Genomic DNA, 22,758 nt, shown 5'->3' on the forward strand with positions numbered 1-22,758 from the left:
AAAATCTTGGTTCCTGCTGAGTGGTTATTGGAGTTTTTAAGCATGTTTCCAAAATGGCTTCAGGTTTCCATTAACGGTGATACTACGTTCAACTGATTGAATATAGAGAGCGTACTGCTTTCTGATCATCCTTTTTAATGACAAAGGATGATCAGAATAAAATGATTAGAATTTAAGAAATAAAAATATAACTACTGAAATGTAATGCACTGCGTACATTAACTAATTTGTTAATATTACTAAACACGGTACTTCCCACAAGGGTTATTTCTAGCATTTCAGGAGTATAAACACAGGCGAATTTATGCACAGGCACATGAGGCGCTAGCCGGAAACGGAGTCCCAAAAATGTTTCCTCCCCCTCGGCAAGGTGCGAAGAGGAGCCCACTGATTCAATGTTCATCTCGGGCCCCCCTGACAGCCTAAATTCTTCCCTGGATGTAAGCATTTTCTCGCTGTCTGGGATATACTCGTATTTTCTTCCACATGCCTATTCTTGTTCTATTGGTAGATATGTCATGAGAAATGAGCTTGCAATACTCTATAGTAATCTCAGCGCCACGATGCAATATTTCTTTCACTACTGTAACGTCTTCCATAATTGCAATATTCAATATATAGCCAAGTAAATATAGCTTTCAGTTTGAGAGACAACGCAGCTAGTCTCCAACAGCCATTTCAGTCTCTGTAATGTAATTCAGCCCAATTAAGGTCCTGCGAGAGAGAGAGGATCTGGACTGCTGTGTGCAGAGAACTGATTTAATTACAATATTTGCGAGATGGATTAACGCAGGGCCTTACTAGATGCCTCATTTCCACTGATTTCATTGTTGTGATAAAGCTTTGTACTGTATTTCACATGCATAACAGCGCATCGCTTGCTTTCAGTACCTCACTTAAAGAACACAATCTTATTGCAGCACTTGAAATTGTTGACGTTCATGTAAAAAAACAAGTTAGTTCATGTATGAAATACGTAACATTTCAGGTGCATTAACAAATATTAATAATTCATGATCTATAACAGAATAAATCAATCCATCAGCGTGAATATTTGTTACAAAGATTCCTAAAATATTCTAAGAACTGAAATTTTGAAATGAATCAGAAACCTGTTCCAAATTAATTAAAAATATTTCTGTAGGAGTAGGGAACACTATGATATCGGAATTGAACTTAGAATCATCCCAGGTGCCTACAGAATATAGGTTGAAAATCTGGTGGTAATCCGCATTTTTCTTGTCAATTAATGCGAAAGCATGCTTTCATTTATATTGATTTTTGTAGATAAGGGAGACTGTAAAATCGCAAAGGGACCTGAAATTTTCCCAAGGACCAACAGAAGAACACACACGCAAGCAGGTCGAAAATTTGGCCTCGATCAGACTTTTCATTCTAGAGTATTACGCGAAATATACTGTACTTTCATTTCTATGAATAGATGTCTTTGGTCGGAGAGGTTATAACTGATCTCAAAATCGTTCCAGGGACCAACGAAATATACTCTGAAAATATAATATTGATTGAACTTTTTCTTATTAAGTAATGTCTAAACATCAAATAACATTGGAATGGAAGTATGTTACATTGCGAGCGCATTCTATATATTTTTTCCCTTTATATTTCTGGTTCCCATATACTTTTGAGTCTCTTTTCTCGCTACGAATATACACTGAAAGGACAAAATTCCTGGGCAACGCGACGCCGTCATCCCTCTCGCTAGTGGACGAACCCACCGCTTGGCAGGTATATACATAGATACACGGCATCACTGCATTCACGTAGACGGTAATTCGATGTCAGTATCGGTAAACGCCATGAGTTAACCGACTTTAAAAGAGGGATGATAGAGGATGCTCGACGCATGGGTCACTCTATCGCGGAGTGGTACAAAAATTGCACTGTCCCCGTTCTACAGTATCAAGAGTGTATCGGGAATACGCCATTTCAGGAATAACATATCATCGTGGACAGTGCTGTGGGTGGAGAAAGGTGGTGGATGAATGTGGCCGTCGAAGTCTGTCTTGCATTGTTTCAGCCAACCGGAGAGCGACAGTGGCACAAATCACCGGCGACTTCAACGAGGGGGTTGCCAGAAACGTCTCCACCAAGACCATCAGGCAATCATTAGTCGCAATAGGTTATGGGAGTTGCCGACCCACCAGAGTTCCATTGCTAACACCACGACACAGGCCTCAACTGGGAGAAAGAACATCGGCACTGGACCTTGGACGATTGGAGACGGGTCTCCTGGTCCGATGAGTCCCGTTTCCAGTTATTTCGAGCGGATGGGAGGGTTCATATCTGGTGGAAACCGCACGGAGCAATGCATCCGTCATGTCAACAAGGAACTGTTTGGGCAGGTCGACGGTCGGTAATGGTCTGGGGCATGTTCAACTGGCACACGTTGGGTCCTCTGGTACGTCTGGACGCATCTCGAAACGGTCCAGGTTACGTGTACATCTTTGCAGACCATCTGCATCCCTTCATGGTCATCGTGCACCCACAGGGCAATGGACTCTTTCAGCAGGACAATGCGCTTCCTCCCTGGGCCGTGGTGACTAGAACATGGTTCGAAGAGCATTCAGCAGATTTTACCACCATGGAATGACCTCCCCGTTCTCCGAAAGTGAACCCTGTGGAGTATCTTTGGGATTTTGTGGAAAGGTCCGTTCGAGCTTTGGATCCTCCACCCAGGATTACGACAAAATTATGGACAGCAGTGCAGAAAGCATGGATGGGAATACCCGTGGAACGCTTTCGTGAACTTGTGGATTCAATGCCTCGCCGTGGGCGAAAGGTGGGCCTACCTGTTACAAGGTTGGTATCCCACGATTTCTGTCCACTCTTCACATCTCTTCACAAGCCAAACCACGTTCATGAGTCTTACAAAGAATACACGAGAAGCGTGCAATGTCTAAAACTGACAATACTGTATTAAAACTACATTTAATCTAGGAATTTCTTCATTCCATACAAATTGTATGGAAAAATAGAAATAATAACTGGCTGATTTCTATTTGTTCGATTTTAATGAAATTTGGGATGGCTCCACAAATCTTTCTTTAAGAACCACATATAATTTCATGAAAATCCATCTATTGGAAGTTCTCAGTTATATGCGGAAGGCAGGAAATGGTGGTGACAATAGGCGCTTATGCCTACTCGTATATGCTAACGCGCCTTAAAATGTATTATAACCATAGCTTATTATGCTATTAAAACCAGTTTCCTTTCCTGTTTCAATTTGGCTATTTGTTTTCAAAAGAATATAATTTCATTTTATCAAAGTACTGCATTTCCGATTTTGCAACTAGTTGTTAATTTATATACTTTCTCCAAATATCTGTCATTGAAATATTAAGTGACAAATTGATAATTTTTTTTTTTACCTCCTTTCTCTGTCTAGGGTAGCCATACTAGAAATAAAGTTGCTATTGCAGCAGAGCAGGAGGAGCAAGGTTATGCTGCCATCAAAGAATTTGACGCTAAAAAAATAGAGGTACCCAATTTGTTATCTGTTTATTGCAAAGATAATTACTACTTCCTTTCACGAGATCCTATTAGAGCAAGTGTGGTAGATGGCACTGCTCATTCATAATTCCATTTAAACATCACCTCAAACTCACCAACCTACTTTTTCTAGTTTTTCATCCGATGTTTTAACTTTTCTCTTAGAGCAACTTGTTTCTCATATATTGGGCTAAAAATTAAGATACTCAGAAATTAAATTAATATCATTACGTTGCTTTGTCTCTCCTTCCTCCAACTGATCTGCGGTACTGGAGTACTGATTCAATAACCGTTCTCGTTCAGGATTTCCCATAAAAGGAACAAATTTAGTAGCAATTAAATTTAAAATATAATAACCACTTAAAGAGAGATTATGGACTTTGTTCACGATATGCACTGTTCTTCTTTGAATTGCCTCACCTAGAAGAAATGGACGGATTTAGCTCCTGAAAATTTGCATGCATAACTGTGACGCATATGGACTTAAATATTAGCATATCAAGCTACGCTGAATGGGGATAAGCTTCCTTTGGTTACGAATGAGTGCACGATGATACCAGACACCTGCATAAAAATTATGATATTAGGGTCCCCTTTAAATGATTATATCTACCTACATTTATTTTATCTGTAAATTGCGTGTGTTCTCTGGTCGATCTGCCTGTTTGTTGGACGAAAAAAACCTTCCTATCTACGCCTGAGACTGACTAACCCAGCCACGGAGTGAAAAAAGCAAGCTTTTTTTTTCACCCCACTAAAGTTCCTCGTGTGATCGACGGGATTCCAACCCGGGCCTTTTCCACCCGGTGTGGGGCGGATGGTGACGATACCACTGTGCTCCCGGGAAGAAAAACCCTGACACCTGCACAGTAGGTTATAGCGGGAATAAATACAGCATTTGCAGTTAGCGGCAATTTACACCCCAGTCAGACCTGCTGATCCTCGCTACCATTGCGGTGTAGTTCCTGACTTTGCGGTGAAGGTAGTCTAGATGCGTAAAGCGTAAAACGTGAGCTTGGGTCGAGAATTACCCCAAGGTACTTATCTCAGTTGCCAGCTTGATGGTTCTACCAGGAATTTTAATCTGTGGCGGCCTGCTTATTTGAAGGGTTCATCTGAGTTAGAACTGAAGTAGTTTTCTCAGGGGATATATGGATGCTGGCTCATTCTTGTAGCTTTGTTGGAGCTTCAGTGGCTGTTGTTTCCAGGGAAGCTCTGGAGTTTCCAGTGACTCTCAGAATCTTGGGTAACTTCGCAGACGTGAAGTGACCTAAGAATTCACGTCTGCGAAGTCTTGGGTGGAAACATGGCCCAGGGCTAGGTTCAGGAACTAATCCATGACCACATTCCATAGGAACAGGCCAAGGACAATCCTGGAGACAGCCTCTGTAGACATTTGTGGAGACTGGAGATTTGCACTGTCATAGTGTTTTTTCCAATCTGGATAAGAAAAGACTTTCAAATATTTTGTTTAAAACCGGAAGGAGTGCTATGGGTCTGTATGACATTGGCTGCTCTGCTGGCTTACTTGGATTTTTCAAAATGAGTCATCCGGGAAAAGTCCAACTTCCAGGCAATGGTTGTACAGGCTGAGAAGGAGATTTGATTGTGTTTCTGCGAGCTTCTTAATTACTTCTGCTTCAATGAAGTGTAACCCTGGGCTTTGTTTGTTTTTAGTTTTGCCAATGGCAAGTTTTAACTCATCTAAGTTGAAAGGCTGTTCTATAGAAGTGGTGCTGTAGGATGCGTCTTCAGCACAGATTTCTTGGATTGAGGATCTGTGTTTAGCGGGACAAGGTGTCCAAGATGTTGGTTACTGACTCTTCCCATGTGAGAGTTGCGGTGCCCTGTGGGGTGAGTGTAGAGGAGATGACCTCACCTCTGGGGAGCTTGTTTGTTACAATGCGATGCAGGCAGTTGGACATGTAGCCATGGCTCTGATATTACAAGAATGTCAGAATGGGAGGATCAACGAGTAGTGACAGAACACAAATCTAGAACAATCCGCCAGATTTCCAGCATCGTAATGCATCTCTGTCTGCGCCTCTGTCGGGGAGCACGACTGGCAGATGACTGCGAGAGATAGGGACTGCATTCTCGCCGTCCGTTGCCTTGTCTTCCTCTGGCACCATTCCACCATTGTCATCTGCAATGGTGCAGGGAGAGAGCTGTTTAAGGACAGAAATAGTACCATGTCGTCTTTAGTAAAGAATCGCCTTTCTGTTTGGGATTCAATGACGGCCGTATGTACGTCAGGAGCAAGTCAAGGACAGAAGTAATCCAGACTGCCTCAGGAAGTAGAGTATAGTGCACAGTGTCTGGCGGGACTGGAGGTCTCCCACAACTCCGTGTTGTTGCTCTGTGAAGAATACAATACTCTGCACAAATATTCTGCTCCTTATGTTGGAGTGGTGTTCATCTGGAATCTTAGCTTGGCGACTGTGGAAAACCACCAAACCCCATTTACAATCCATTGTCACGGGGAGGCGGGCCAGGATGTAAGAAGATTATGCTCTGGCTAGGCATCCCCAAGAGTTGCCTGAGCTTTCTGGGAGGGGGGGATGCAAGAAAAGTAAAATTAAATAAATGTGAAGTGCAAGTATGTGAGACAGTTTAAGAGAGAGTTAAAGTGGTTACTTTGTTTTTTATTTATTAACAGACAACTATATATACATTCTCAAGATATCTATTAATCAATTTATATACAAGATTTGTATTCAAATTTTATATACATACTCATATATATGCTGTAGCCCTTGTGTACATATGCGTGTGTGTGTGTCCTGGTATGAAGGGCGGCTCCTAGACAAAAGCTCATCTCCACCTAGTACTCCAGTGATAGCTCACAACCTCTTCGAGATGGGCCTGAAAAAAAGTGTTATGTCAGGCGATTTTGCCACCAAGGATCAACCATTCTCTATATTGCACAAATCCCGCCCCCAAGGCTGCCCAGACCTGGGGGCCAGCGCGAGAGAGAGAAAAAAAAAAAGGTTCCAATCAGGAACAATGCACACTTGTTAAAACGAAAGCAACATATTATTTACATGTAAATAGCAAATAAATACACTGTGCTGGTACTTTATTAGGTACACCTACCTAGTAGCATTTTGAGCCTCCTTTAGACTTCAAAACAGCCTGAATTCGTTTAGGCATGAATTGAACAAGATGCTGAAAACGTTGTGCAGGAATGGAGTACCATGCAGACATGAGTGTGTCACACAGTTCCTTGAGATTCGACGGAGGTGTAGGCCTGCAGCGAACAGCCCTTTCCAGCTCATCCCAAAGATGTTCAATAGGATTGAGATCCGTGGACTAAGCGGGCCACTGCAGCAAGAAAAGTCATTGTCATGTTCGTGGAACCATTCCATAGTGATTCTAGCTTTGTGCGCCGGCGCATTGTCCTGATGGAAGTAACCATCTGACTGAGGATAAACTGTCAACATGAACGGATGCACTTGGTCAGAAACGATGTTTAGGTACAATGTGGCATTCAGACGTGAATCTATAGATCCACTGATACCCACAGATTCAGACGTGAATCTATAGGTATCAGTGGATCCAACGTGTGCCAAGAAAACATTCCCCACACCATAACACTGCCTCCACCACTTTGCACAGTAGTCGTCAGACATGATGGATCCATGGATTCATGTTTATTTCGCCAAATTCTGAGCCTTTCATCAATATAATGCATCAGCAACTTCGACTCGTCAGACAAAGCAACTGCTTTCCAATCCTCGATAGTCGGGTGCTGGTTTTGCTGTGTCTACAGGAGGCGTGCTCTCTTGTTCTTCACTGACAACAAAGGTACGCGATGTGGCCCTCGGATGTTGTAGCCCATTCGCGACAAAGTGCGACTAGTGGTCCGTTGTGATATTTTGTTCTGCGCACTAAGATTCTATTCTGACGTGATGTGCGACATTGTGGCCCGTCTGTTTGCTTGCACAATTCTAGCCATCCTCCTCTGACCTCTCTCAAAAAGCGTTTTTCCTCCACAGGAGTGCCATTGAGAGGATGTTTTCTGTTCGTTGCACCATTCTCGATACACCCTGGAAACTGTGGTGCGTGAAAGGTTCAGGAGAACTGCCGTTTCAGAGATACTTTGTCCAGCATGTCTTGCACCTACTACCATGCCACGTTCGAAGTCCGTTAGATCACTCCTTTTCCCCATTCATGCTACGGTTTTTACGCTTAACTGATACTAGAAAGGTTGTTCTGCTACATTTATATCGACAACTGTGGTCATGTGACTTGCAACGTTGTGGGACAAATCATTTGTGTGCACAGTAGGGGTGTATGTAATAAAGTGGCAGCACAGTGTACATACTGTACACTTAGAATAACATTAACAGTTAGAAAAACATTACGATCAATACTTAGAATAACATTAACTCTACTCAGAGTCCATCCACAAATGCAAGCCTGCATTTGGGTTTCCAGAAGCAGAAGATGAACTCGCACTATGATCCAAAAACATCCAATGAAGATGACAGTACAGCAAGCATTCTGTTACCAAATGTGCAGCACTTCCGTTAATTTGTGTCCTGCAGTAGAGCTCTTACCTCCTGTCTTCTTTTAAAAACTTTGGCCGAGAATTCCTGAAGCAAAGCAAAGATGTCCCAGCTCTGAACCAAGAGAGGTAAATTATTCTCCGTTAGGTTTGGTAACCTATTTAGTAATTCCTGCCTATCTGAGGCATACAGTCTGCAGTCAGAGATGGCATGTTTCCAAGATTCAACTTCACCGCACGAACAGTAGGGGTCAGATTCTAATCCTTTTTCAAATAGTTTGGCCCTTAAGCCACGTCCAGTGATTAAGTGAGTAGTGGTCATGGTGGGAGCAAACCAAGAAGTCACTCTCTTGTTCACTGGAAAGCCTACAGCTGGAATGAATCCTCTTGTAATAGTTACAAACTCATTTACATCCCAACGTTGCTGCCAACAATTCACTAGCTCACGCCAAATTCTTTGTTTTTCCTCCCTAATGTTGTTATTTGGATTAGAGATGATATTCAGTATTTGTGACGGCCTTTCCTTCTTTAAGTTATATACAATACCTCGGAAAATAACGTGTAAATCCAAAGGGCTGGTACTTGCAATAACCTGCAAGGCATTTGTTGACACTGTTCTGGGAGCGCGTATAACTGTAAGCAACATTGTAAGTTGCAGGGACAGAATAGCTTCAGTTGCAACCTTGATAGTAGCCGCAAACTCAATACCAGCACTTTAAACAATAATGGGAAGAAATATCGTCTTGTAGTACAATACCAGGGTTTTTTTGGATAAACCCAATTCCTGTGGGAAATTCTAACTATTGCAGCTACAAGCTTTTTGATTTTTTTTCATTGATTTTTGTGACACATGCATGAAACCTGGGACAATCATCCAAAGTTAAGCCCAAATACTTGGTGTTCAGTACATATGGAATTTCAGTACCATATAGGTTTACCTTTTGGCGGCCTACCATAATCGAAGTGGTGTTTAAACACCATGAAATTGGTCTTAGTTACAGAAATCTTTAAATTTTTTAAACTCGCCCTAGCCAATAAATCATTCAAAACTGATTGAATTTTTTGTTCAAGAATTTGCCTTGATCCTCCCTGCATAGCCACCACAGGTCATCGGCATATCCAACTTGATGAACCCTTCATTATGCTTTATGAGCCACTGGTCTACATTCCAAAGGAGAGGTCCCAAGACTCCCATCCTCTGGAAACGGTAGTCATGTATGATAAGTACTTTGCACATACTCTAATTTGTCGGTCTTTAAAGTGAGATCTAAGAACTTTGAACAGGTAATCATCACACTTCGCCATCTGCACTGACCTGGGGGCACTCTCCCACCAGAGGGAATTGAAAGCGCCCTCAAAGTCAATAAAAACAGCAAGAACATATTTGCTGCTTGATTCCTAAATATAAGTCAGCAGGGTTGAGATTGCGTCCTCAGTGGATCGTCCTTTTTTGAATCCGAACTGGCAATCAGAGGAGAGTTGATGTTCTGTGAATAATTTTAAAACCAGTGGGGCAATCATCCTTTCAAATAATTTGCCAAGATTGGCCAATAAGGAGATTGGCTTGTAGGTTCTGGGGTTTGTTTTTGGCTTTCCCGGTTTAGGCATGATTTTTAAAGAGCGCAAGCTTCCATTCACGAGGGAAAAGCCCCTCTAGCAAGCATTTATTAAATAAGTTTAATAAGGTCTCCGGGGAGGAATTCATAAAATTTTTTAATCACTTGATCCTTGGTGAGGTCAATGCCAGGGCATTTTTTTACTATTCAATTTAGCTACTGCGGCTCCTAGCTTAAGCATGTGATAAATAGCAATGTCAGTTGCTCCCGTGTATTCCCGGTTAATGCGTCTAATTTCGGCTTGGTCAGGGCTTTCCATATACAGTAAGTCCCACGGAAAGAGACTGCCCAATATTGCTTTGACTGTAGATTCCTAGTCCCAAGTTTCTTGATTCTCTCTAATTACCGTATTGTAAATTTCGCCACACAAGAGTTTATTTGTAGAAAGCTTATAAATTATTCCCCAAAGGAATAATTGCTTGCTATCAGCAATTGCTTTCTGGTACCTCTTTTTCAAGTCTCTGTAATTATTTTTCAAAGCCTGAGTGTCTGCGTCTGATAAATGCTTGTTCCTTTTGTATGTTTTTCTTGCCTGTTGAGTTTGTTGTCTCAATTCAGCTAATGCTGAAGACCATCATGGGACAGAAGCTCTTATTGTCTGTTTTATTTTAGTCGAGTAGATCATCTTGTAGGTTCCTAAATGATACTAAACCAGAAAGACGTATTCTTTTTGCTGTTAAAACGTTAATGATCTCTTTGTCATCATCAACAGATACATGCCAAGAGAATGCAGGTTAAGGCTTGCGACCCTTTAAATACTCGATCCTGTCTCGCATGCTCTTCATTAATTAACTATAGCTGTAAAAAAATAACACACCTGTCGAATACCACAGTGAGGCATCTGAAAATGCCACCTCAGACAAATTTTCCCGAGTCTACCACTTGGGAAATCATCGGGTGACTGGAGGCAGGACATTCACAAGGTCAAGTTGTGACATGACATGGTATGTCACAAAGTGTCGTCAGCAGGTTGTGAAATGCCGGATTTAGATAGTCGTGCATGTATTTTGAAAATCCTTAAAAATATCATTATTGGTCCATGCGTGCGATCCACTAGACTAACATTAATTGCGTTGTTCCAACGTCCATATGCTTTATTTCGTCCTTATTTTTATTAAGTTCCCAATATCGTACGACCAGAAGGATGTGGGTACTCGAACACTGAAACTGGACTGAGGAGGAATGAGTCAGTGTGCTCTTTACAGATGAGTTCAGGTACAGCCTACAGTCGGATTCTCGCTGGGTCCTAGTGCGATGTGAAAAAGGAACTTGAAGCAGCCCTGGATATGATCTCTGTTCTTCCCACACCGGGTGAAAAAGGCTCGAGTTGAAATTATTAGAAGAGGCATATGATGCAAGAAAACAAGCTTATACAGCATCAGCCAAAAAAAAAAAAAAAAAAACTTTCCAATTCACCTATCCATTCACTCCAAAAGTATGTCCACTGCTTCCTTGAATTTATTTAAGCTATCAACTTCCACAAAGGTAGAGAGAAGCTTTTTCCAGCAATCAACTACCGTTGGCTAAAGGCAAATTTCCGCACATCTATTCGACAACTGTCTTTCCTCAATTTCAGTTTATGCCCCCTCCGGTTTGTAATCTGAGCAAGAGGAAAAATCCCATCAGCATCGAGCCTACTCAATCCATTCAAGGCCTTACACACCTCAGTCAGATCACCTCGCAGGTGCCTAGTATCCGGACGCTGCAATTTGCAGAACTGAAGCTTTACTTCGTAAGGCACCCCTTTGTTCCCGTCACCAGTCTTGTTGCCCTTCTCTGTATTCGTTCTAGCAACTCTACATCCTTCCTAAAATGAGGCTTCCGGCCTGTATGCAGTACTCAAGGTGTGGCCTGACCATTGCCTTATACAAAGGGACAATCACCCCCTTATTCCTGCTAGCAAAATTCCTGGACAAGACACTATGAGCTGCTCTTGCAGCCTGTCTGCACTGCTCAGAAAATTTCATATCTGACTCCACAATGTCCCCCAGGTCTCTTTCATTCTCCACTACCCTGAGTGTAACACCACATGGTGCATTTTTCTGGAGTTACTGCTATCCATATGCAGTACTTTGCATTTGTCAATGTTAAACTTCAGTTGCCACTTCTCAGCCCATCTTTTCTAGATCCTGTTGCAGTAGAATACTGTCATTAACAACCCTGCCAACCTTTGCATCATCTGCAAACTTCAACGTCAATGACGGGAAGAATTTTTCTAGGCTTTTTTTCACAACGTGGCAGAGAGTCTCAGGCGAAGGTTTTATGGTTATTTATTTATTCTCTCGGAAACGCAGAGATTTTCGTCAAGAAAACAGACAAATGGACGGACCACAGAATGCAAACAATTTATAGACACAATATATTGTTGCTTCACAGCTTAGTTTCTTTGGCACTTACCCACACAAGAGCAAATATATATATATATATACAGTATTATATTTATATATTTATATATAGTATATACCACAGCCCGTACCAAAAGAAAATCAACAACAGCTATTATGCATGCTTTGTAAAAACGTATTAATTCCTAATAGGATTGTTTGTAATTAGTAATAGTTCCCGGCAACGTTACAAATGTGAGCCGGTAGCATAATGGCCCACATTACAAATATTGTTCTAAATTTCATTACAACAACTGCCAGAATACGTGATGACATAGTGCCGTATGCCTATACAGTATTGTTGACATCGTGAGAGAAGATCATATAAATCAAACGAGCCAGTTCGACTTTCAAAAATACAGTACTGTATATTTAGGTTAGGTTTGCATGGTGCTAGCTGTCAACAGCACAATAAGACTACATAATTTGAACGCTTGTGCTGCTAATCAGTGGTGAGTCAAACACCTCCAAAGTAAATTTATGGAATTGCATGTTTTAATATCTATCGAATGAAATAACTGAATTTCTATCGTATGAAACTGATGCGATATCCTCAAAACTTGATCTGATGACTGCAAAAGCTACGGTATAAATTTTACTAGCAATGATTATAATGAAATAAAAAAATGAAATAAAAAAAATATAGTCGGTAGCGCTGCCGAAAGGCAGCGCTACCGACTATATTTTAGAATCTCGGTATTAAAGAACAGTGGGGAAGAAGGGAAGAATTTTTTTATTTCATTATAATCATTGCTAGTAAAATTTATACCGTGTAAATCCAATTAACTAACCTTGAGCTTTTATATTATTATTATTATTATTAATAGCCATATGATGCAAGGAAGTCTGAGGCTTATGCTGCACCAGGAAAAAAAAAAGTTCCCGAGTTACCCTGAGAGAGAGAGAGAGAGAGAGAGAGAGAGAGAATCAAAAGTAGAAGGGGGATCACCAAGAAAGAGAAGAATGATGATATCCAGCTCAGGACCCTGGGTGTGCCAAGCCCATACTCACCAGATGTGAGCCCCCGGGGGTTAATATTAGTGAAGTATATACATACTTCACTAATATTATTATCATAATTTCACTAGCATATACCAACGTACAACTCCAAATCAAGAGTTGGAAAAATCAGTAGTGGCGCTGATGTAAGTTTTTTTTTTTATGTAAACCCCAAACACGAGAGGTATTAGAACCTATAGTACTTAGTACCGTGCTTGGGTTGGAGGTTGAGAAGACGAAAGTGGCGCTATTGCTGATATCAGAATGAAGGCGCTAACTCGGCGCCCAAGCCATAGAGAGAGAAGGCAGTGCCTAATTAACAAGTGAACAACATGATCACACAACATAATAATAATGGATTTGCTTTAATACTCTGTCAGCCGGAGCTTCACAATTTCATGATATGGCAGCAGAAATACGAGGAAGAGTCAGTAAGTCAAGGAAGCAGATAACTGAGCAGAGCGTAGCATTTATTTTTCTATATAATCACGAAAAACATTTATAGACTTGTTCTATCGTTTTATCAATTCTGGAAACAGAAACGTAACTAGGAACTTTAATGCCAGTTGCCAAATATCATAAATGCGCCATCGTTTTATAAATGTAATAAATTATAATAATATAGTAATATTAATATTTAATTAATTATATTAATTAAATTGTAAAAAAAATATTAATAATTTATTAATCATAAGATGGTACTTTTATATAAAATTGACTGACTTTTTATAATAATTTATTCAGATACTTGTGGGTATGGGGATCTTGTGTAGGGCGGCTCCTGAACGTCAGTTCAATCTCGCCTGTGAAGAAACTGAACTCCATAAAATAGCCAGAAATGAGTGTAGCACTGTTTGTGCACTGTGCGTACGTGTTGTGTCATTAGCTGTTTCTAGCCTCTTTGTTACCAGAAAGCAGTGATCACCAAGAAGAATATTTCGCACTACTCGTTCATCCCACGAGGAAGCGGACCACAACTGAATACGTACTTAACTTATTTTAAAGACGAAACGCACAGGGCATAATAACATATGAGTTTAAATAAATATATAATATCGGTGTAGATACATCATAGTTTACCCATAAATTAAACTACGTACATAGTGTAAAGATATTTTTAATCGTATCTCATATTGTGCTATCTTCACAACGAGATACCAGGTATTGCACTACTTCCAATAAGTAACCCTTCTCTAGTAGAGAAGACTACTGTTATTTATTCTCAGTGGATACCACCACTCAGACGGCACCGTTTCAAAGCTGTTGGCCTATCATCGATGGATGGGCAGGTATTCAGATACATCCCACCCACCGATAATAGGCCAATATATTAAAATACTTTATGGCATCTCTCATATTGTGGAACTACTTCGCAACTGTGATGGCATGTTTGCATTACCAGGGTATCTGCCCGCCCACCGATGATGGGCCAACAGCTTCGGAAAGGTGCCATCTGGGTTTGTTTGTTTGTTATTTGGCTTTTAGGAGCATTAGCAACTAAGGCCATATTGCTCCGGGAATATGCGGTGGCCATTCCCTGACCTTTTCGCATCCTCCGTATTTGGTGGTGACGGGCTCGAACCCTGGTCTAATCAAGAAGCGTGTACTACCCGCTGCTGCTCCTTCCCACCTGGCTACGGTGGCGCCCTGCCATCTGGGTGCTGGTATCCACTGATAATAATAATAATAATAAAATTCTTTATTCATAGAAATGTAGGACACGATTCCCGCTTCAGGCAACCAGAGGAATCTTACAATTAACTGGACACATTACATTCAGTACATAAAAAACTACGTGGGTACACACAACATAAAACACATAGAAAGTGCAATAGATTATACACAACTAATACTGCATTAAATATATTTTATGGTTATTATAATAGATTGATTATACAGAGCTTATATTGCATTACAGTATATAGATTTTATACTTATTATATACAAGCTGTAACACATTGAGACAGTTTGCAAATTTTTCACTGGGAGTTATGACTACTTGCGCAGACAATTGCAGGAACACTGACTGCACTTCACTATGGATTTGCGCTTTTCTCTTCTGTAGGCAGAATCTCTGGACCAGACATCCAAATCAATGTTTGCAGGGTTCAGCGCGCCGATGATGCTGTTTGGAAAGTGCCGCTTAAAGGTCGAGAGCTTCTGCAAGTTAGAACAGAGTACTGGACGGTTTCTGAGGACTCTACCAAGGATTTTCCAGCCTACGATTTCCCAGATATTAACGAAGTCGAGGGCAGCGGAACATAGATTAACCGCCATTGTAATAACAGTAGTATTCTCTACTAAAAGTAAAGTGCAGCCATTATCAATCCACTGCAGGATGGAAGCCTCCTCAACAATTCATGCTGAGGGAAATGGACCATAATCTGCCACGCTGGTCCAGTTCGGGTTGGCAGATCGACCGTATTCAGCAGTCAGGGGCTTGAACCCCGGTCTACTCAAAGAGCGTGTGCTACTGCACTCCCGCTCCTGACCACTCGGCTACGGAGGCCGTGTATTCTCTACTAGAGAAGCGTAACTTATTCGAAGTAGTGCAATATCTGGTATCTCGTTGTGAAGGTAGCAACAATATGAGATTGCAATAAAAAACGATGCCCTTACACTACATACGTAGTTTAATTTATAGGTAAATTATTACTGTAATATCTACACCGATATTATATAGTACTTTACTTATTGGACTAAATCCGGCATATCAGGGGAGTTCCTAGGGAATGTAGCGCTGGGTGCAAATCGCAATTTGGCGCCCCCTTTAAAATTTTCTTCATATGTGTATGTAAGTTTCAGGTTTTCAGGCACCCCTTGAACGTCCGGATGCCGTGCACCCCTGGCACCATTATTATGCATTAGTATTATTAAATTTACATTACACACCAATTCATGCCGCTGCCTGGTGTGTGCGAAAAAAAAAAAAAAAAAAAAAATATATATATATATATATATATAACAATTTTTTTAGTTAATTGTAATACCAACTAAATAAATTGGAGAATTTAGCATAAAAGTATTAAGGGTGAAAACTATTGACCATCACCTTTAAAACACACTATATATATATATATATATACATACAGTGTGTTTCAAAAGTAATGGTCAATAATTTAAAGGTGACCTGTACAGAGTACAATATGCAAAAAAAGCCTATTAAACATGGGTCCTTAAATGAATCGTTTTCGAGATATTGTACATTTCTAGTTGGGATTCACCACTGACATTGTGAACTGTACAGAGTTGGGATCCACAAACATGACTTGTTTGTTTAGGGTAGGTTATGCTCATTCTCTTCCCTTTCCCCTCTCTCAATGCTCTGAGATGTAGCATGCATACTAATACTTGTCAAAGGATAGTCAACATGGAAAGAGGTTACAGCAACTCGAGGCTGCACGTTTGTACCAAGAAGCATTTCCCCGCCGAAGGTAGCCCAACAGGCGCACATTCAACAAGGTACATCAACGCATTAGAGATGTTTGTTATTTAGGAGCATTAGCAACTAAGGCCATATTGCTCCGGGATATGCGGTGGTCATTCTCTGACCTTTCCGCATCCTCCGTATTTGGTGGTGACGGGCTCGAATCCCGGTCTAATCAAGAAGCGTGTGCTCCTTCCCACCTGGCTACGGAGGCGCCGCGCATTAGAGAACATGGGCGCTTCGCACATGGAGTACGAGCAGGTAGGCCCAGAAGCATAACACCTGATGTTGGGGAAAGGGTGTTAGAAAGAATATTCAAATTATTATATTAGGGTTACGTTACCCGTAAATGATTACATTAACTAGTATTCGTGTCTGTAAATTGCGTGTGTTCTCTGGTCGATTTGCCTGTTTTGCTGGACGAAAAAACCCCAGTTTCTGGGGGAAAAAACCTTGCTATCTACTCCTGAGACCGACTAACTCAATCACGGAGTGAAAAAAGCCCACTAAAGTTCCTCGCGTCATCGACCGGATTCGAACCCGGGCCTTTTCCATCCGGTGTGGGGAGGACGGTGGCGATACCACTGTGCTACCCACGCAGACTCCGTTAGAAAGAATAGAACAAAATCCAGGAATTTCGACAAGGAGGGTTGCTCTGCAAGAGCAACCCTCCTTATCGAAATTCCTGGATTCGCCACACACTGCTATGACTCTATGTACTGAGTCATAGCAGTGTGTGGCGAATTTTACATCGCCAATTACTGTACCCCCTACCATATCCAGCGTGTTACACCCTCCCAGAGTGAACTTCTGCCAGTGGATGCAACAACAGTGTGTCCGGAACCCCCCAATTTAAAAAAAAAAAAAAACATTTTGTTCACTGACGAAGCTGGGTTTACTCGTGATGGTATTTTTAATTTTCTTAACTCTCACGTTTGTTCCAACGAAAATCCTAATGCAATTCACGAGTCACGACATCAGCAACGTTTCTCGTTGAATGTCTGGGCAGGACTACTAGGAGAGCGTCTAAATGGACCACACTTTCTGCCAAACAGGAGAGCTGCACTTTCAGTTTCTGCAGAATGTTCTTCCAAACCTCCTTGATGATGATAATGTTCCATTTCAGCAACGCCAGAACATGTGGTTTATGCATGATGGTGCACCGGCACATTTTGCTCGAGTTGTGACTCGATCTATCCACCGTTGACCATAAGAGGTATGGTCAACGGTGGATAGATAGAAGTGGGCCTGTAATGTGGCCTCCCAGATCACCAGACTTAAATCCTATAGATTTTTGTATCTGGGGTCATGTAAAAAGCTTGGTGTACACTTCTGATATTAACACAGTTGAGGAATTGCAGCGTCGGGTTGAAGGAGACTTTCAGCAAATCAGAAATGACCCAGGAATGCCTGAGAGGATTTTCAACTCAATGCAGAGAAGACTACAAAGCTGCGTACGGATGCAAGGACAGCATTTTGAACACCTTTTGTAACATCTGTGAAATCCTGTGGTGTTGAAACCAAAAATTAAAAATGTATTATCTTACATTTAATAAAAATACCCTTAGTAAAGGATTCACAGCTTTTTGCTAAACTAGTGCTCCCATAGTCAGTGGCGGATCTTAACAGAAAATGTGCATTATCTCGAAAATAGTTCATTTGTGGCCGAATGTTCACTCGGACTTTTTTGCTATTTTAGTTTGTACTTTTCATGAGCTGTTGCAGAGCAGAAGATGCTTTTCGACAGCTCGTGGATTCTGTCAAAAATTCAGCCACCAAATATTTCTTAGTAATATCAGTGCATTTCGCCGGGGCCTTTGCTCTGGTGGCCAAGTATACTACGAAGACTCAGAGAAGCTAGCGTTCCAGTAAATCTTTATAGCTGCATACAGGACAATCTTCACAACAGAAGTGTTACAGTCAGAAATGCCTATCGACAAGTCTCCAGAAATGTCTACAGAGGATGCCCCCAAGGCTCTATTCTTGGCCATTTCCTATGGAATTTGGTCATGGGCGAGTTCCTGAACCTAGACCTGGGAGATGTTTCCACCCAAGCCTTCGCAGACGACTTGATACCGACAGTCCCTGGAAACTCCAGAGGTTTCCAGTGACTGTCCCTTACAAAGCTACAAGAATGGGCCAGCCTCCATAAACTCCATATATTTCCTGAGAAAACTACTACAATTCTAAGGACAAACTATTGTTATTATTATTATTGTTAACAGCTACAAAACAGCAAACAAACATGCCTGAGGGTGCAGCTACAAAGCATTATTACACAGCTTCAAAGCAGAATCTTGGAGTATACATTTCCCAAAGTAAAGAGAAAAGTAAATGTACATAAGAAGACTAGTGAATTGAGATGTACAGATAAAATAAAACTAAATAAATAAAAGTAGGACTCATCCGTCCTATTTAAGTGAACAGGTAGTAGTAAGGCAGAGCACTGATATTTCTTTACACACATTACACAATCAGAGTCTTAGAACTTGCAAGAAGAGTCCATTTTAAGTCAGGGAACGGATGAAGTTAGCAATTTCAGTTGCCTCTTGAAGTGTCCGGGGGTGTCAAATATCTCATTATTTGCTTTGTTCATTGATCTTGCAGTCTTGTTGTAGAAGTTGTAGTATCCATAATTTGTTCTCGCATAGAATGGTTTCAGCAGTGGAAACTCTACTCAGAGAAACCCTTCAAATAAGCAGGCCGCCGCAGATTAAAATTGCTGGTAGAACCATCAAACTGGCAACTGAGATGAAGTACCTTGGGATAATTCTCGACTCCAAGCTCACGTCTTACCCGCATATAGACTACCTTCATCGCAAAGTCAGGAACTACAACGCACTGGTAGTGAGGATCAGCAGGTCTGACTGGGGCTTAAATCGCCGCTCACTGCAAATGCTATACAAAGCTGTATTTATTCCCACTATAACCTACTGTGTAGGTGTCTGGTATCATCGTGCACTCATTGTTCGTAACCAAAGGAAGCTCACCTCCATTCAGCGTAATATCCTTCTCACTATCACCCGTGCCTGCTGCACAGTAAGCAACCCAGCGCTCCAAGTCTTGGCAGGAGTTCTCCCTCTGGACCTGCAGATAATTCGTAAAGGCGTGCACTACCGAAATCAGGTGACCGTAGGGGCCAGGCAACGGGTCCACTGCGGCCAATCCATCGACGCCCAAAACGCCTGTTCAAATGGTCACGAACACGCCTTCAATAATTGGCAAGCACCCCGTCATGTTGACACCAAATGTTGGGTCTCACATTTGCTGGAACATCGTCAAGTAACCCTGGAAGAACTTGTTCAAGAAATATCCGATATTTAGCGGAGTTCATGCGGGATGGTAACAGATATGGGCCGACTAAGCAGTCGCCGACCATACCTGCAGACACATTTATTGCGAAGCGATGTTGTGCCGCATGGGGGCGCATACCGTGTGGGTTGTCGTGAGCCCACACATGAGCATTGTGCTGATTGAATAAGCCTTCCCGAGTGAAATAAGCCTCATCCGTGACCAAAACATAGGCTGGAAAATTCAAGTCTTGAACACTTTCTTGGAGAAACCACTGCGCAAAAGCCGCACGTGCAAGATGATCTTGGGGGAGCAGTAACTGAACCCTTTGGAGAGGCAACGGTACGTGTGCTGGTAGTAGGATTATTCTGGACCGCATTCAACACACTTTCTTCCATGGCGGGAGTTCGCGTCGAACGTGGTCTGCCCGCACTACTCCTGTTACCTCTAAATGACCCATAATCGCACAAATTTTGATGCACACGCGCAAACAAACGGTGGTCCCGTGTATGTCTGTCTGGGAAGCGTTCTCCATAAATTCGTTGAGCGGCTCGTCCATTGCCCTCTGCTAATCCAAATACACTAGGTGCATGTCTGCCAGCTCACAGTTCGTATATCGGTGCATGCTCTTCGTGGGCGACTACTGCTTGAATGAGTAAACCAGAAATTTTCCCTTCGCGAACTGATGAACAGCGCCTCTACCGACTTACTGTGACGTTTCCAGTTATGGGTTCCTATGCGATTCACATTCCTTTAGATGTTACCTACCTCCCCTAAACGTTTGTACCAATATTTTTGAGACACCCTGTGTATATATATACTAAGTGATCACTGAATTATGACCACCTACCTAATACTTCGTAGGTCCTCCTTTTGCCCCCGTAGGTCCTCCAGCAGCTATCCGACGTGGCATTGATTCAACAAGATGTCGGAAACGTTCGGGAAGTATGGCCGACCGAGCTGTGTGTAATGCAGCTAGCAATGTAGGTGATTGGTGTATCCAGACACCTAATATGCCTTTCCATAGTGTCCCACAAGTACTCTATGGGATTGATATCGGGGGAGTTTGGATGCCAATCGATATGCTGGAAGTTAGAACTGCGTTCCTTAAACAATTCCTGCACATCAAGTGCCCGATGGCTCGGAGCATTGTCATCTTGGAAGACACCATCCCATTCGGGAAAAAGTGTAACATAGCGGGGTGTACACAGTCAGCAAACAGTGACGAAAGCGGAGACCAGTGATACGTTGTTCCACATGCACCAGGGTTCCAAGTTCCTGTCAGTGAAACATTACCCACACCATACAACCACTTCCACCGGCCTGCACTTTTGATACCATGCATGATGGATCAAGAATCTCATGCTGTCGACGCGAAATCCGTACACGACCATCTACGGTGTGGAGTAAATAACGTGACTCATCTGACCAGCACACCTTTTTCCAGTCCTCTAACGTCCAACTTGCATTCTCTTTGCACCAGGCGAGTCTTTTACGCCGATGAACCTTGGTTAGGAGAGGATGCCGCAGAGGTCGTCTGCTGGTATAGCCCATATGTGCGAGCATGAGACGCATGGTCATGCCAGATATTGTTCCGGGTTGGCCCATATTGTATTGGGTAGTCAAGTCTTGAACAGTGCTGCGCCTGTTCAGCTGTACGAGTAGTCGGACCCGGCGCTCACCTCAAACATCAACCTTTCGCTGACCTTTGCAGTTTTGTCGTCGGGTCGTTGTTTGACCATTTTGACGCCAGTCCTGGTACACTTTAACTACGGCGGCTCTCAAACCCCACCAGTTCAGCCGTTTTCGAAATCGAGGCACCAGCTCGTCGAGCACCCACAATCTGTCCTTTATCAAAGTCCGATAAATCCTTCCTTTAACCCATCACGCTTAGAATTTTACTACCTACTGAACCACTGACACCTTATCTATGCTACGTAGGTCGACTAACTCAACACTCTCTTACCTCAAGTGGTTAACTGGTTGTATTCAATTTTCATAGGGGTGATCATAATTCAGTGATCACTCAGTGTATATATATGCCCTAGCCACTGAAATCTTAGAAAACTAGGTGGCAGGGTCTGCCAGAGTACGAACTTCTACTACGATCTCTCTATGCCTGACCTGCCTCTTCGGGGCGAAGTATGGGCATTGTGGTGTCCCACTAGGGGCCCAACGGATAAAAGGTGGAGGAACAACACAACAAGACTTTACACGATACAACAACACACTTACACTTTTTTGTAAAATCTCTGGCCTTCACAGAGTTCTGTGTTACACAAACAGAATACACAATGCGGAGATGGGGTGCCGTTATACACAAAACGCTTTAAACTTTATCCCTGGCATCCTCGGGACGACCCGCCCCTGCCGCATACATAGGCAGTAGTGCAAGTCCTATGGATGCTAACAAAATTTCCCATTCACAAGTGAAGAAGAAAAATCAAAAATAAATAAACAAAATTAAATAAATAATCGATTTAGACTGCTCATAACAATTACCCTAATTTTTAAATAAATTATTAACTCATTTATTGTAAGTCTTTAATTCTATTCAGCGCCTACGATGAATAGAATTAAAGAAATAAATATTTATGGCGCAAACGGCTAGGGCCACAACAGCTATACTCTAATAATTTAACCAGTGACGTACGACTACATTCAACTTCTGCGTCGTCAGGATTATCACCGGCAAGCAATTGGTCCCTCACGATTTACTGGATTCGCAACCGCACTGGATTCAATGCGTCCTCTGATAGTCGGTTAAATAAATATTTTAGAGAGTAATAAGTAAAAAAAGTAAACTGCAGACTTTATCAACCCACTGCAGGATGGAAGCCTCCTCAACAATTCATGCTGAGGGAAACGGACCATAATCTGCCACGCTAGACCAGTGCGGGTTGCAGATCGACCATATTTAGCAGTCAGGGGCTTGAACCCCGGTATACTCAAAGAGCGTGTGCTGCTGCACCTCTGTTCCTGACCACTCAGCTACGGAGGCCTGCTTAGCGTGTATTA

The sequence above is a fragment of the Mastigoproctus giganteus genome, chromosome 10, assembly GCF_048544385.1.
Source record: "Mastigoproctus giganteus isolate SK-2022 chromosome 10, ASM4854438v1, whole genome shotgun sequence".
Lineage (NCBI taxonomy): Eukaryota > Metazoa > Arthropoda > Arachnida > Uropygi > Thelyphonidae > Mastigoproctus > Mastigoproctus giganteus.